The 15,241-nt window shown below is 47.8% G+C and overlaps 1 protein-coding gene across 1 annotated transcript in view; it reads left to right on the top strand.

Annotated features, from left to right (window-relative positions):
* The first annotated feature begins 8,528 nt into the window (after window positions 1-8,528).
* The window catches only part of SERPINE2 (serpin family E member 2), a 60,691-nt gene continuing 53,978 nt past the window's right edge, over window positions 8,529-15,241 (top strand). The window contains exon 1 of the mRNA XM_036098716.2: window positions 8,529-8,747. The gene's annotated coding sequence lies outside the window, so the exon portion shown is untranslated. The remainder of the gene's footprint in view (window positions 8,748-15,241) is intronic.

Below are 15,241 nucleotides of genomic sequence, written 5' to 3'. Positions count from 1 at the left end.
GATGAGGGCATCATTATCCTCATTAAATCTAAAATGGTGCGTGAGGAGAGGTGATAAGTGGAAGCAGATGGGGGGGAGGGGGGACACAGGGTCCTTCCCCGCAGTGGGAGGCTGGCGGCCAGGACCGGTGAGAAGTGCATTGCTGTGGAAGGAGATGCAGCGCATGTCAGCTCCTGCCCAGTAACTAGCCGCGGAGCTGGTTCGGCAGCCTGCAATTTTTAAAAATTATTTTTTTTTCTCTCCTACTCAGAAGCTATTCTCTCCTACTCAGAAGCTCTTCTTGAGAAGGCTGGTTATTCTCCCCTCTTCAGTCTGAGTGTAATTTGATGATTCAGGGGTCTTCCTGAGCATTTGGAGACAAACCAACACAGTTCTCAGAAAGCGCTGGAACCGGGTGTAAAGGTCAGGACCTAAGAGCACAGACCCTTTCCTCTATTTAATCGCAGAACACTTAGCTTCACTTTCCCCTCCCCCAACATCTGTCCTTAAGGACTGGGAAAACAATAACAAATGCTATCATTTACCGATTTCGGCAAGGTGCCAACCACTACAGCACGCATGTGGAAGGTGCTGGTATGGAGCAGAATCAGCAAGGAACCTAACCGGACTAATGAAGATCAGTCGTGTGCTTCGGAATTAACAACAGCAACGTTATGGGCTGTCTGTTTCTCTCCCTGCCCCCAAATTCATCTGTTGCAGCCCTAACCCCAGTGTGACCGAATTTGGAAATAGGGCCTTTGTGGAAGAAATTAAGGTTAAATATGGTCATAAGGGTGGGGCCCTCATCTAATAGGATTAGTGTCTTTATGAGAAGAGATGCAGAGCTCTCTTTCTCTAGCTTTCTGCATAAGCACAAAGAGGTCATGTGAGCACACTGAGAATGAGGCCATCTGCAACCCCCCAAGGGGAGAGTCTGTTTGTTTGTTTTTTAAGAGGGAGAGGAGAAAGAGAATCTCAAGCAGGCTCCATGCCCAGCTCGGAGCCCAATGTGGGGCTCCATCTCACCACCCTGAGATCATGACCTGAGCTGAAACCAAGAGTCGGATGCTTAACTGACTGAGCCACCCAGGCGCCCCTCAAGAGGAGAGTCTTACCAGAAACCAACCATGCTTGCACCCTCATCTTGGATTTCCAGCCTCCAGAACTGTGAGAAAATAAATTTCTGTTCATTACTCCACCCAGTCTATGCTTCACAAAATACTTTCGCTTAAATTATCATACTCCTTTCTCACAACCCCAAAAAAGGTATTGTTATTCTTCTAGTAGACATGAAAAAACTGAGGCCTGGGATAAATCAAAGGACTTGCCCAGGATAACAATGTAGAGGTGGCAGCCCTGGGACCGGAACCCAGGCTCTTTGGCTCCCAGTGTGCCGTCTTCTGAGTTCCTCCCATGTGCAAGAGTTTGAAGAGCTGGAAGAAATGGAAGACTGAGAACATGCAAGCTGCTCAAGTGCCAAACCTCGCTTGGTCTGTGAGTGGCCACCAGTTTTTGGAACACTAAAATTAATTGCATTGTTGATTCATTCCACAAACATCTATTATGGCTTTTCCTGTGCCAGGCACTGTATGAGAACCTAAAGATATAAAAAAAACTATGGCCATTGCCTTGAGCCTAGAGCCTACACCAAATGCTGACATCCAGGGCAGGATGTGGTCATGTGAACTAAGCAACCCACACTTAGAGCTGCAGGAGTGCTGAGTGAGGACCCATCAAGGCCGGCCAGGCTGAGGGGGGAAATTGTGAAGGATGGAAATTATTTCAGTGGCGGAGAAGGGTGGTGGATGATGTCCAAAAGTGGGCACAGCCATCCCTCCCATCCTGCATGCGCCTTTGCCATGCAATTTTTCTACTCCTCTTGTTGTAGACTAAGTTGTGTCCCTCCAAAATTCCTACATTGAAGCCCCAACCCCCAGTGGACTATGTTTGGAGATAGGGCTTTTAAGGAGGTAATAGAGGTTAAATGAGGACATAAGTGTGGGGCTCTAATCCAATAGAACTGGTGTCTTTATAAGAGGAAGAGACACAAAATCTATCTCTCCCTCCCTCTCTCTCTCTCTCAAAGAACATGCGAGCACACAGCAAGAAGGCAGCCATCTACAAGACAAGCAGAGAAGTCTCACCAGAAACCAACCTTGACAGTACCGTGGTCAAGGATTTCTAGCCCACAGAACTTTAAGAGAATAAATAGCTGTTATCTAAGCCCCCAAGTCTGTGGTGTCTTGTTATAGCAGCCCGAGGTGCCTATGACCTCTCTCATCAGGAGGTAGTCTACTTCTCGTTCAGCCTGAGATCGTTCTGTGATCTGCTGTGAATGTAGCCAAAGTGACATCGTGCGAAATCCAAGGCTAGTCCTTACGAGGTATTGCAACTCCTGTTTTCACCCTCTTGGAGTCTTGAGCTATCATGTAAAGAAGTCTGAGTACTGCTGGAAAATCTGTAGAGGGAATGCCCTCCGTCTGAAATATGACAAGGGGAAGAGGCCCATGAAGATGAAAACACTGGAGGAGATGGGTGGCAGAGGGTTCCCGCTGTCCTAGCTGAGCATCCATACATGTAAGTGAGGCCACCTTGAATCCTGCAGCTGCACGAGTGAAGTTGAACACCGGTGAGTCAGAGATGAACCATTCAGCTGAACCTGGCCCTGCCAACCCACAGAATCGTGAACAAACAAAATGGCTAAGCGATTAAGATCAGGAGAATTTGTAGTGCAAGAGTCGATAACTGATACAGGTGGAACGAGAGAAGGGAATACGCGGCTGAAAGGACGGTTTGAATGATGGTACAGTAGTGGAAAACTACAGTATGAATTTAGGTGAGTAATTCTGATTAGTAAAGCCTTTAGGACCATCTTAGAAAAAACGAGAAAATATGGCTAGCAAGATAGGTTGGAGTTAAATCGTGGAGAGCTTTCATTGTAATAATTTTTTATTGAGCACTTACTTAGTTTACTCAGCTAAACCCCTTTCATGGATTAACTACTTAATTCTCACATAAATCTATGTTAAGCTTATACTATATAATCCTCCACCTTACAGATAAGGAAACTGAGGCTCAGAGGTTAAGTTACTTGAAAAAAAAAATCACAGAGTGGTGAGAAGAGAATTTGAACACAGGTAGTCTAATTCCAGAAGCTGTGACCATGACCTCTACAGAAGATTGCCTAAGCCAAGGAATTTGGACCTTAGTGATAAACATGGAATTATTTTAAGTCAGAGCGGCATGATTAAAGCTGGCAACAAAATCTGAAAGCTGAGGGAATGGCTAGGTGTTATTGGAGTGGTCCAGGTATCAAGTGATAAGGGTCTCAATTCGTAAAGAAGAAGAAGAAGAAGAAAAAGAAGAAGAAGGAGGAGGAGGAGGAGGAGGAGGAGGGAGGGAGGAGATGGGAGAATAAGAGGGATTTGGGGGAAAAACTTTTTTTTTTTTAAAGATTTTATTTATTTATCTGAGAATGAGAGAGAGAACAGGAGAGGAGAGAGGGTCAGAAGCAGAAGCAGACTCCCTGCTGAGCAGGGAGCCTGACGCGGGACTCAATCCTGGGAGTCCAGGATCATGACCTGAGCCGAAGGCAGTCGCTTAACCAACTGAGCCACCCAGGCGCCCTGGGGGAAAAACTCTTAATAGAAAGCAGAGAATGACTGGATATGGATGGATAAAGGAAAGGGGAGGAGTCAGAACACATTCTCATCTTTCTGGCTTCAGTGATCAAGAAGGCAGTCATTCCTCCAAAACACTTAGGGAGTGCAGAGAATAAGTTGGCTTTACACTCATTAGGTGGAGGTGACAACGGGACACTAGGTGGAGGTGTCCACCAGGCATTTGGAGATACTCGAGTAGGAACGGGGGACACAGGTCAAGGTCATCTGTAGATACGGGTGTGGGACGCACTCAGAACTAAGCAAAGCTACACACATCTAAGGATACATCTGTTAGGGGTCCCTGGTTGCAAGCAAAAGAAACCAAATCTAGCAAAAAGTGGAAAAGACTCAAAGAAATGAAGAGTCCACTGTGGACCTTTACTCACAAGGGGCAGGAACCACAACGGTGCTGGGGGCTCAGGTGTAGAACTCACGAACCATCTCGTCAGGCTGAGACGAGTCAGCTGCAATTACTTTCCCTACTCAGGATTCAAAGTCCTGGGAGGGGATCCTCTTGCCTTGGTCATATACCCACAGCTTCGCTAAAGGAAGTAAGGACACCTTGTCTTCCATTCCCAACAATGTGGCACAGAAAGAAAGCAGAAGTGATTTTCCAAAGGAAAGCAGATTCAGCTGTCAAAAGACAGGGGGAATAGACGCTGCACAGGCCACGACCAGTCAACATTCACTCCCCTGAAAGAGTGTGCTGCGGAGAGGGAGCTGACCGCGGCATGCACAGCAACACGCAAGGTGGAGGAGGATTTGATGAGGGTAAGATAAAGGCTGGTTAAGCAACTGGAAGAGAGAGAATAGGCTAAGGAGTTTCAAAAATGGGCAAAACACCAGAGTTAAATGCTGCCAAGAGATCAAGGGTGATAAAGAATGGCGAAAGCCTGCTGGGGCTGCGAGAGACAAGAGGGGGAAGGATGAAGGGCGTGAGACAGGCAGAAGACCCAGTGACGCAGGAAAGAAGGTAGATCGGAGAGAGGGGCAGGGGTCAGGAGGCAGCATCCATCGTGTGGCGGTGAAAGGAAGAAGACCTAGGTTGGGGATTGAATGGGGCAGTATCACAGTGATCCTCAGCACCGAGGGCTTTCCATCCCATTTGGTCAAATATAAGGACAAAAGAATACTCGGTGCCGCACTTACTGATATCTTTTCTCTGAAGCTCTTGTGAAAAGTAGTGACAATGGGAAAGTGTGAATTGATGCTCTGCCTTCATCTGTTTCAGAAATTATAGAAAAAGAAAATTGGATTTATTTAAAAGCCAACCAGTAAGGGAAATAAAAAAGACAAATGCCTTCTGTAAGCTTAAAAAAAAAAAAAAAGACTTACACCGATGCAACAGTCCCAGAAACTAATTGTCCAAGTGAACTGTTATAAGCAGCCTCCTTTCCCCCGGTTGAAACAATCTTACATAACAACATTTGCATCCATAATGTTGTGTAACAAGTAGTCTTGTGGTGTAATGTGTTTTAAATAGAGTTTAGATAGCAGAGGAGTGACTATTATCTTACTATCCTGACATTGGTCACTCTTCCAGACAAAACACCATCACCCATTGGGAAGTAGGGATAGTTTTTCCTTAAATACAAGGTCATACTGTTTGGGTGTATGGGGGAGCAGTGGGGGTGGGGCAGGGAGATTTTCATCTTCTTCCAAAGCACTCAACACTGGATCTCTTCCAAGAGAGGAAACGAGACTAAATAGATCATTTGTTTTATTCTGTTTGGGCATTTCGTGCGTTTCTCTCAACTGCAGCTTATGGACACAAAGCCAAACTCAGAGACTGGCTGGAGCTGGCTAAATTCCAGGTCACTTTTGAAATATTTTTAAGGAATAAACAATTTGAAACTCTATCTGAGAATTAAGGCAAGCCACACAATTGAAGGACAAAATGAAATTCTGCTGTGACTGTGAATCGCAAAGGAAGAGGCAGGTAGGATAATAATTTGGATTTCTCAAATAAGACCAAGGTAGAGACAGGAGGAAAATGCACGTTGAAAGCATACATCCATGAGAAATACACTTCAAAGAGGGTCAAATACGAGAAGAGTGGCTGTTCCTGGGCACCAGCTGAAGCAGGAACACAGCTGCTTTGGGGCAAACCTCTAACGATGGATGTCAAAGTGCCTTGTCACTTGAACGTCATGGAAAGCTTAGGAGATTGCTTCTGTGTCCTCTTGCTGGAATCAGGAGGGCCAGCCAACACCAGCCATGCACATTCTGTGGCAAGCGTAGTTGGTATTCCCCACATATCCTGGTGGCAGAATGGGTCTTTGTCTTGAATCACTTCCCTTTGGGAGACACTCATTGGCAGTCCCATCCAATGTCCAAGGAGAGAGAAAGGCACATTCGTGGTTGGGCTTAGCTTAGCAGATTAGTTAACACTGCATCCTGTCTGATTTCAGAATTGACAAGTCATGGACAGTATTGCTCAAAATGTTCCTTTGACAGTACTGGGCAGAACAGGGAAGTGAATGGCAGTCATTAAAATGTAAACGAAAGAGGTAAGTCCCAAAGACTTCTGACTGTCTTTTATAGCTGAAGAGACCAGACCCTAATTACGCTCTAATTGGGAAAATAAAACGTTTTATCCCTAAAAAAACGTTGGCTCCATTAAAACAAGAGACCAAAACCCTTTAAAATAGTACCTGTGCATTCCTTCAAAAACTTAAACTGACTCTAAATTTTAATTTGCAAAAAATTAACCAAAGTGTTTGAGATATAAATCAATATATCAAATGTTAATCTTCTGATTGGGATATCATCTAATAGTTTTGCAAACTGTTACTATTGGGGAAAACTGGACAAAGTATACCAGGGACCTCTCTGTGTTAGTTCTTGCAACTGCATGAGAAACTACAATTATCTCAATAAAGATTTTCAATTAAAAAAAGTGATTTGGCCAGAAATGGATGCAGGGCATCAGGCAGGCTTTCCTAAACGGGCTCTACCCACATTTCTTTGTTCTAATTTATTTCTCCATCCACTAGTTCCCTGAATGACTCCCTTCCATCTGGAAGAGGCTACTCCCAGCTGCTCAAACACAGCTCTGGGCTTTTCTGCTCTTAGCTTCTCCCTCCACTTCATTCCTCCCAGGTCCAGCTGGGCCTCCCAGTCTAGAGTAAGCCCTAACCCGTTGCCTGGAGCAATACTTAACCATGTCAATAGTCAGTTGGCCCTCGTTCACCTACCAGTCAACAAATATTTATTGAGCAACTACTGTACCTGTCATATTGGCTCTAGGCACTAAGGATGGGGTGAGGTGAAAACCATGGTGAACTGGTTTCTCTTCCCTGCTTTCTGGGAGTATATTTTCTATTTATTTATTTTTTTTATTATGTTATGTTAATCACCATATGCAAGCTGGTGCAGCCACTCTGGAAAACACTTTGGAGGTTCTTCAAAAAGTTGAAAATAGAGCTACCATACGATCCAGCAATTGCACTACTGGGTATTTACCCCAAAGATACAAATGTAGGGAGTATATTTTCTAATGAGGAAGGGTGGAAAAGAACTAGCCAAGAAAAATGTAAAAGAAAAAAAATTCAAAGGATGATGAGTGCTATGAAGAAAGTAGTAAGTTGGAAAAAGTTGGAAGTGACTTTAGGTCAAGTGATCAGGGAAGGTTTCCTAGAGAAGGTGACATTTGAGTTGTGACCTGAGGTATAAGGAGGCAGTCATAAGCCGATCACGGGGGCCGGGGGGAGAGCATGTTAGGCAGACAGAACAAGGAAAAAGCTTTTATATCCTGCCCTGTAATTAAATATGATTATTAGGCACGACTGTAAAATAATGAAACAGGTTTCCTTTTTGTGGACTGGGAGCCAAGCCTCCCATAGCACGTTTCCCTGTAAGAGAGTCTGTGAATACCCTCAGGCTGGCCCCGATTTTACACTTTTAAAAGTGACTCCTTCACCCCAACACACACATACACACACACCGTCTAGCATGGCCGCCTATACACCAATTGTAGATCATCCAAGTTGCTCTCACCAGGAGATGCAACCTTATTTTACGGCTGTGTCTTAGGAGATTTACCATATTTCCTTCTCACAGTCGGGGCCGTGGGCCTGCCGGTGAGGATTCTGCACTGAGGGCAACATAAATTATGTCATTAAAGTTGTGTCCCCACAAACCCAAGTTGACGCGAAGAAGGACTGCGTGTATGAGATCTGGGTAATACAGCTGGAAGCCAGAGGGTGATATGTCGCCTGCCTCCGGGGGCTGCGCCTCTGTTGCGCACAAGGTCCCAGCCGTTGTAGTTACCGACTGGGAAGGGCTGGATTGCCAGGACTCTGCGGGTACCTCACGCTGTCACCGCAGCCACGAATCCAGATTTCTAGACTCCCTTGTCTGCCATCCGCCTACGGCGACCAGCCGACCAGGAGAAGTCGGCTCCGGGTCACCCTGCGAAGCGTCTCGAGGGGCGCTCTGCCCCTCCCTGGCCGCGACCCGGCACCGTTATCCCCATCACCCAGACCGGTGGGCACGGTCCCGGGGCACCCCCGTGTCTCCCCCAGGGGGCAGCCAAGACGACTTGCCAGCGTCCCCGGGACGCGCCGCGAGCCCTTGGGTCCCTCCCTGTCCCCACACACGCCCGGACCCCGTCGACCCACGTGCAGCTCGGCGGGGGCTGGCGCCGCACCCCGAGCTCGGCGCGTCTCCCGGCGCGATCCGGGCGCAACCCCACGACTTGGAGTGTTTGGGGGCGGCAGCCGCGAGGCCGCGGCCGGAGTGGGGGCGTCCCGGCGTGCCGGCGCTGGGACGCTGCGGCCCGCTGGCACACAAAGGAGGCGGCGGGAAGGCGGGGCGGGGCGGGCCGGGGGCGGGGGCGGCAGGAAGGGGCGGGGGCGGGGCGGGCGGCGATAAAGCCCCCGCCGCCGCGGCCGCCCAGCCTGCGCTGTGGGACTGCCGGGCTGCTCGGGCTGCGCGGCGAGTGCAGGCGCCGCCGCCTCTTCGCTTCCCCGACCTGCCTCGCCGCCGCCACCGCTCTCCGTCCTCCGACTCTCCGCCCCGCCGCCACTCGGCTCCGGCTCCGGTTCCGGCTCCGGCTCGGGCCGCTCTCCGCCGCCGCCACCTGGGGATCCCGAGCGAGGGGTGGTGAGTACGGGCTGCGCGCCCCGCGGCCGATCGCGGGCGCCCGGGGCGGGAGGGGCGCGGCCGGCGTGCCCCCTGCGCCGGCCACGGTCCCGGGGCTCTGCGCGCCGCCCGCTCCGCGACCTTGCGCCCGGCCCGGAGGCTGCGGGGCGTGCGGGGCGAGCGGGGCCCCGGGGCGGCGACGTCGAGGCGGAGGAACTTTCTCAGCCTCCCTCGGGCTGCCTCGGCCGAGACTGCGTGCGCGCCCGGCTCTGTGCCCGGCCCGCGGGGAGCCGGAGGAGGACCCGGGCCGGGCGAGGAGGGGCCGCGACGGCTGTGGCGTCCAGGTGTGCCCGCAGCTGGGGACAGTCCCGGGGCCGGCGTGGTTTGTGCGGGCGCATCCTCGCTGGCGCCGGTGACCCTGAACCTGAGGTACCCAGGTACTAGGCAGGCGTCCTCTACCCTGTACTTTGCGTGTGCGCTGCCTGTTGGGGAAAGACAAACCGACTCTGTGGTTACCGCTGCCCGATCAGGGTTGGGGTGACCCGTGGTTTGGGGGAGAGCCTTTAAATTGGCCTCTGGCAATCAATTCAACCCTATGGAGCAGATTTTTGCTATTTTCATCATCTGTAGAAATGGAAATCAAGACACTGATTAGTGGCTACAGGTAAGGTGAAAGTGTACTCAGAAATTCTGGGCGGAATTAGGTATTTAATTTGCCTACGAACTGAGCGGGGATGGAAGGCTTCTATTACATAAGACAGCACTCCACCTTCAGGTGTTATGGGAGATGCTATTGAAGGTTTTAATGTTTTAATGAACGAAAAATAATCATGTGTGTCTCTCGAGAAATCTCAAATGCTGCTGTGTCTTGCTTTGACCACTTTGCAGGGAACGTTCTTATATTTAGCATCAACATAAAAAGGTGTTTGAAGGTTTGACTGGCTCTTTCAAGCCAGGAAGCGGTTTACTTCTCTGAACTGTTCAGGAACAATTTACGTGATAATTTTGTACTTTGGAGATTTTATATCCCAAGTTGAACAGAGATAACTGGAAGAAATGTAAGCATTGCTAATTTGTATATCTAAAAGCAAACTTCAAAAATTGAAGATACTTTCAATGCTGTCTGCATATCTAAATCAGTAATTGTTGCTGTTTGCAGTATTTCAGCAAAAATTATCTTCAGCTATGCAAATGAAGGTGTTAGCCTAAATAATCTAAGCATCCTTTCAACCCCCAAATTTTGATTCTAGATTAAAATGATGTTTGAAAATATTGTACAGTGTAGGGCAGTTACTGAAGGTCATAAAGATGTCATCCATCCTTTATTCTAAACAAAAATGAATCTATGCGGAAAATCTCTGCTTCCTATGAACTTCACATATTAGTGTAATTTTAAAAGAACAAAAAATGACTCAGTCTCCAAAGGACATTAGTTTTTAAGTTCCACCCATGGGTGAATAAATACCAGTGAGAGATTGAGGTATTAGAGTTGGAAATGAGCCATGTCCCGCCCACCCCTCTGTGTGACCGTCCTCTGCCAGCTAGTCATCTCCTTCAGGGACTTTGGCTCCTGGGCTTTTTCCCTCTCCTGTCCCAAAGTCCATGTAGGGGATGCTCTCTATTCCCACTTCCTTGACCATCTCAAATCCAGTGACCTCCACCCGCTCTAGCAACTGAGTCCTCTAACTATATTGAAGTCTTGCCCTCGCTCAGAGATGCTCATCTTCTGAAATCAGAAACATCAGTGTCTCAGTGTCTCAATCACAAGTTCCTGCCTTCCAGGTTGCAAACTGGTGCTCCCATTGCAACTCTTGCTCAACACAAGAGACCTCTTTCCCTCCCTCCTTCCGGTTTAACAGGTGACTTCATGGCCCACTCTACCTGGAAAGTAGGGGCCACTGAATTGAAGTCTCTCCATGTCCTACCCCATTTCCCTCCTACAAACTTTTCCAAATTTACCCCCTCATCCAGGACATCTTCTTAAGTGCCTGCTGTGTCCGGGCACTTTACTTGGCTCTGAAGTGTGATAAATACAGCAGATCCTTGCTGTCTTGGAACGGTCATTCTTGTGGGAAGAAACAGATGAAAAGCAAACATAATTATGCTATGATAAAATGAATAGGGTAGAATAATAGAAAAAAATCAAGTTGGGGCAGGGAACTCAGGGAAGATTAGAGAGAAGGCCTCCCTGTGGCACTGCCTAGGGTCTCTCCATGAACTCTTTCCTAATTTAACAGTATTTTTAGAATGCCATCATCTTCCTTGTCCCTGCACCCCCACCTCCTCTCTAGTGACCACTGTGTCTCCCGGGCTTCTCAAATGAGTTAACATTTCCCCCGTTCTCTGCTTTCTTCTCAGCTCCCTGTGAGCTGGCCAGAGGCTCCCCCAAATAGGAGAAGACCCCACAGTTCCTGAACAGTGATCCTGCACATTCTCTCTAGACTTCCCTGTAGCATTGGATATGGACCTTTCCTTCCTTTTGGATACTTTTCCTTTCTTCCCTAGTTGCCGTGTCCCCCTGGTTTTCCCTCTGCCTCCATTGCCTCTCCGCTACCTCCTGGGGTTACCCAGGGCCCTGTCCTGATCTCTGTTCTGCTTTATACAGAGTCATTGGGTGAAGCACATTCCCCAAGCCTCAGCTATCTCCAATACAAAGTAAGTCCCAGATTGGTGTCTCCAGCTAGTTACCTACAGTCCAGTGGGCTTATCCATCCAGCCTCGTAGGCAAACAACCCACAGTGAGTCCAAGACTGACTGATTTTAGTTCTCACCATCCACCCCAGACCCATTCCATCATTGGCCAAAATTTGCCTTGCCTTTTTTTTGGTGGCGGCTCTGCCAGTCACCAGGATATTAAAGCAGAAACCTTCCGGAAAGGCTAGACTCCTTCAGCACTCCCCACATGCAGTCACCAAGTCCCGTTGCTTCTCCATGCTGTGAAATCACCTAACCCTCTGCTCTAGTCACAGTGGCCCGGCCCTGCTTCAGAGGCCAGAACCGGCAAAATGGTGGCCAGCGTGCCATTTCCAGTTGGCAGATGTGTTGTTGGCCTGAACAAAATATACAAAAATTGAGTTAATATTAGAAATATTAAAATGCCACTTGCATTTATAGCTTCTCTTAAAAATCAGAAGACCTGGAACACGAGACCTCCAGTCCCGTGTGGCAACACTTGGCTCGTGTGGAATTTCCAGCGCCCAACTACGCTGGCGGTCGCTTGCTTCTTGGTTCTCCCTGGACCCGTGGTCTTCATTTACGGTCTCCTGGCTCCCACGGGCTCCTGAGTTTGCACCCACAGGCCGGGGAGGCCAGCGGCAGCCTGTGAATCCCTGGTGGCCTAAGTGTACAGCCTCCTGCCAGATTTCTCACATCCTAGCGTTGCACCTCTTTGAACTGTCTCCCACATCAGTGCTGGGGTGACTCTCCTCGGTTCCTCCAAATCCAAATCTGCTGGTGTCCCTCCTGATAACCACCCTGCTTCCCTCTTGCCTTTGGGGCAAACCCTGACCCTGTGGTATCACGGGCTAGGCAGCGCCAGTGAGAGGTAAGCGATTGTCTTTATGAGGTGCTGTCCCTCAGTTTCTCAACACGCCTTTGAGCTTCTGTAAGGAGAGTGGGGTATACATAATTCCAGCGTTACCTCACCTGTCGAGATGCAGTCTCTGCTGTTTAGAAACCCTTTCCACAGACCTCACCACCCTCCTGCTTCCTCACAACCACCTTGGGCGCAGATGGGACAGGGTGGATTCCACAGTAGGGGAGACTGTAAATACAGAGACAGGGGCTGCCCCAGGAGCCCTCAGCCCTTGGAACATGGCAGGCTCTGTTTAACCCCTGGTGCCCAGAGTCCTATGGCGTGCTCCCGAGATCATTCTCTGGACCCTCGTGTGGCAGAAGTCCTCTGCATTCAGCCAGGGAACTTGCCGCGGTGCTCCACCATCTTCCCAGCAACCTCTCGGGCTGCTGGCCCTTTGCAATGACCTGACGAAGTCTACATTTTCTTCCAGTCCTTCCCCCTCCCCGCCTCGTGCCCTTCCCCAAACTTTATTTTCTTGCAAAACTGAACTTCCTGCAGACTCCTCACACTGCGGCGCTGCCATGCCTCTTCGCCTGTGCTCCTACTGGACCTCGGCCTAGAAGTCTCTTTCTCCATCCTCTGCGTTCATTGTCTGGCTCACTTCCCCCTTTTCGAGACTCGGGTCCTGTATCATCTGTTCCACAAAGTGTTTCCTGAAAACCGCTACCCCCAGCCCTCCCTGGCACGTGTGCACACACGTGTACGCTCCGCCCCGTGGGGGCCTCTCCGATGGGAGGTACCGCGTTGTAGCTACGTGCTTTCCCCACTAGGCTCTAAGTGCAGTGAAGACGGACCTGTGTTTTGGCTTCATTTGCACTCACCATGGTGCATGATCCAAGGGCATTTAATGGATATCTGAACTGAACCATATTTCTATTTTTCATAAGTTTACTCCAAACTTTATGAAGGAGTGCTTATCTTTTGGGCTTGGAGGGGAGCTTCTCCACCCCCACTCCCCCACGAGGACCTCCACTCCTGTTTTGGTACTTCTGCATTAAGTATATATATTTTCACAGCAAAAAAAATTTAAAAAAATTAAAAAATTAAAATCTTTTTGATCAATCATGTCTTTTGAGATAGAACATTACTTAGAAAAAAGCAGAAGTCTAACCCAGAAGTACTTCTGTCCCTATATTCACTTCAGTTATCCTCATCTGAACCTCTTTTGGCTTGGTTCTGTCTTCCTTGAGATCCACTGGCTGGGCTGTGCCCTATTTTGTGGTTTGTACAAGGTAGGAGAATTCTCTCTGGCTTCCGTTAACCTTTTCAGTGATGGTGATGCGTGCCTTCTTGCTGACTTTTTTTTGCCTCAGTAGTTTTTTGGCTAATATCTTCAGTCAAGTTTGATGGAAAGAGCCCTATGTTGAGAGAGAGTCTGGGCTGTGCCAATGATTTGTATAGTTAATCGTCTAGAACTTAATGTTTTATCTATACAATGGGTGTGATGAAATCAAAGATGTCATTAAAAAAAAAAACAAAAACAACCTGGGGCGCCTGGGTGACTCAGTCGGTTAAGCATCCGACTCTTGATTTCAGCTCAGGTCATGATCTCAGGGTCATGAGATCAAGCCCTGCATTGGGCTCCACGCTCAGTGAGGAGTCTGCTTGTCCCTCTCCCTTTGCTCCTCCCTCTACCCCTCTCTTTCTCTCTCTCTCTCAAAAAAATAAATAAAATTTAAAAAAAAACAAACAAAACCTAAAACATCTTGACTTACTTTCCCTTTTGGTCCAGCTTTCTCATCAAGATCAGATCTAGATGAAATTTTTTCTTAAATGCATTATTTAATGTTTTTCTACATGAAATTCTTATCCCTCTCTTTCTCTCTCTTTTAAATCTATGAAATCACTCAGCTTGGCTCTTTAGTACTCAGAAATAGCATTGAGGGCCAACATGAAGATTTAGTTTGTATCCCCACTTAAAGGCATTTATAAAAAATGTTAAATAAATTGGGTCCCCTATACTTGATCTTCTTTGTAAACCACTGTCTCTACCCATGAATGTGCCTGTCTTCTCTTTCCCAAACCATCGTTCCTCATGAGTAGATTGTATGTCTGATCTGAAAGTCAAAGTTGGGTTAAAAAAAAAAATTACCCTTAGGTATGGAGTAGATTCAAATGCAGTAAACTACATCTTCAGGTTATTTCTTATCTTTTAAGTTCACAGTTCATCTAAGAGCACTGAAAGAGTAGTAGGATTTTATTTCTCTTTTGAGAAATGCTGCCTTTCACCCAACAGGGCGAGTCTATTTACACAGTCAATGATTCTCCCCTTATTCTGCTGTTAGGTTTCTAGGTCTGGATGTAAGCCCAGTCCAGAGAAGTTGGCATTCCTTCTGGGGCTCTTTTTTGTGCGTGGGGATGTACACTGAGCCTAAGCAATCCTCTGTTTGCAATTCCATTCCTGCATTTGGGCAGACATGTCCCCTATTTCATCCTTGAATTCCTTCAAAGGCTGGGGTAGACACCCCAGTTCAAGGTCAGCCCAGGAACACCTCATGCTCTTGCTTCAGGTTGACTGTAGATGTTGCTCTTTGCTTCAGAAGGGATAATTTCAGAATTGGAACCCACTGTGCCTTTCTATTTTTATTAGTTAATTCTTGGGAGAAAGAAAATGTGGAGGAGATTTTAATATAAAAGGGAAAAAATCCTATGAAAAGGCAGAAAGGATTTCTTGTAGCGACTGCAAATCTTGGTAAATGTACTTTGTTTTGTTGTTGTAACGCCCTCCCCCACTTGCTGCAGCGAGAACTCTGGTAACCTGGGGAATTTCTCTTAAGAGCATACCAAAAATAGCATCAGCGCTTTCTCCCCCCACTTTCATTTCTATTTAGTGCCAACTAATATAGCTACAGAGAAAATAACCACTTGTTTTTGCCTAAGTTTTTATGGACCAAATCTTGAAAGTGGGTGTGGGTATGTGAGAGAGTTTAACACCAAA

Source organism: Halichoerus grypus, chromosome 4 (assembly GCF_964656455.1).
Source record: "Halichoerus grypus chromosome 4, mHalGry1.hap1.1, whole genome shotgun sequence".
Classification (NCBI taxonomy): domain Eukaryota; kingdom Metazoa; phylum Chordata; class Mammalia; order Carnivora; family Phocidae; genus Halichoerus; species Halichoerus grypus.
The sequence above is the reverse complement of the archived record's forward strand: the minus strand, read 5'-3'. Positions and strand labels throughout refer to the sequence as shown.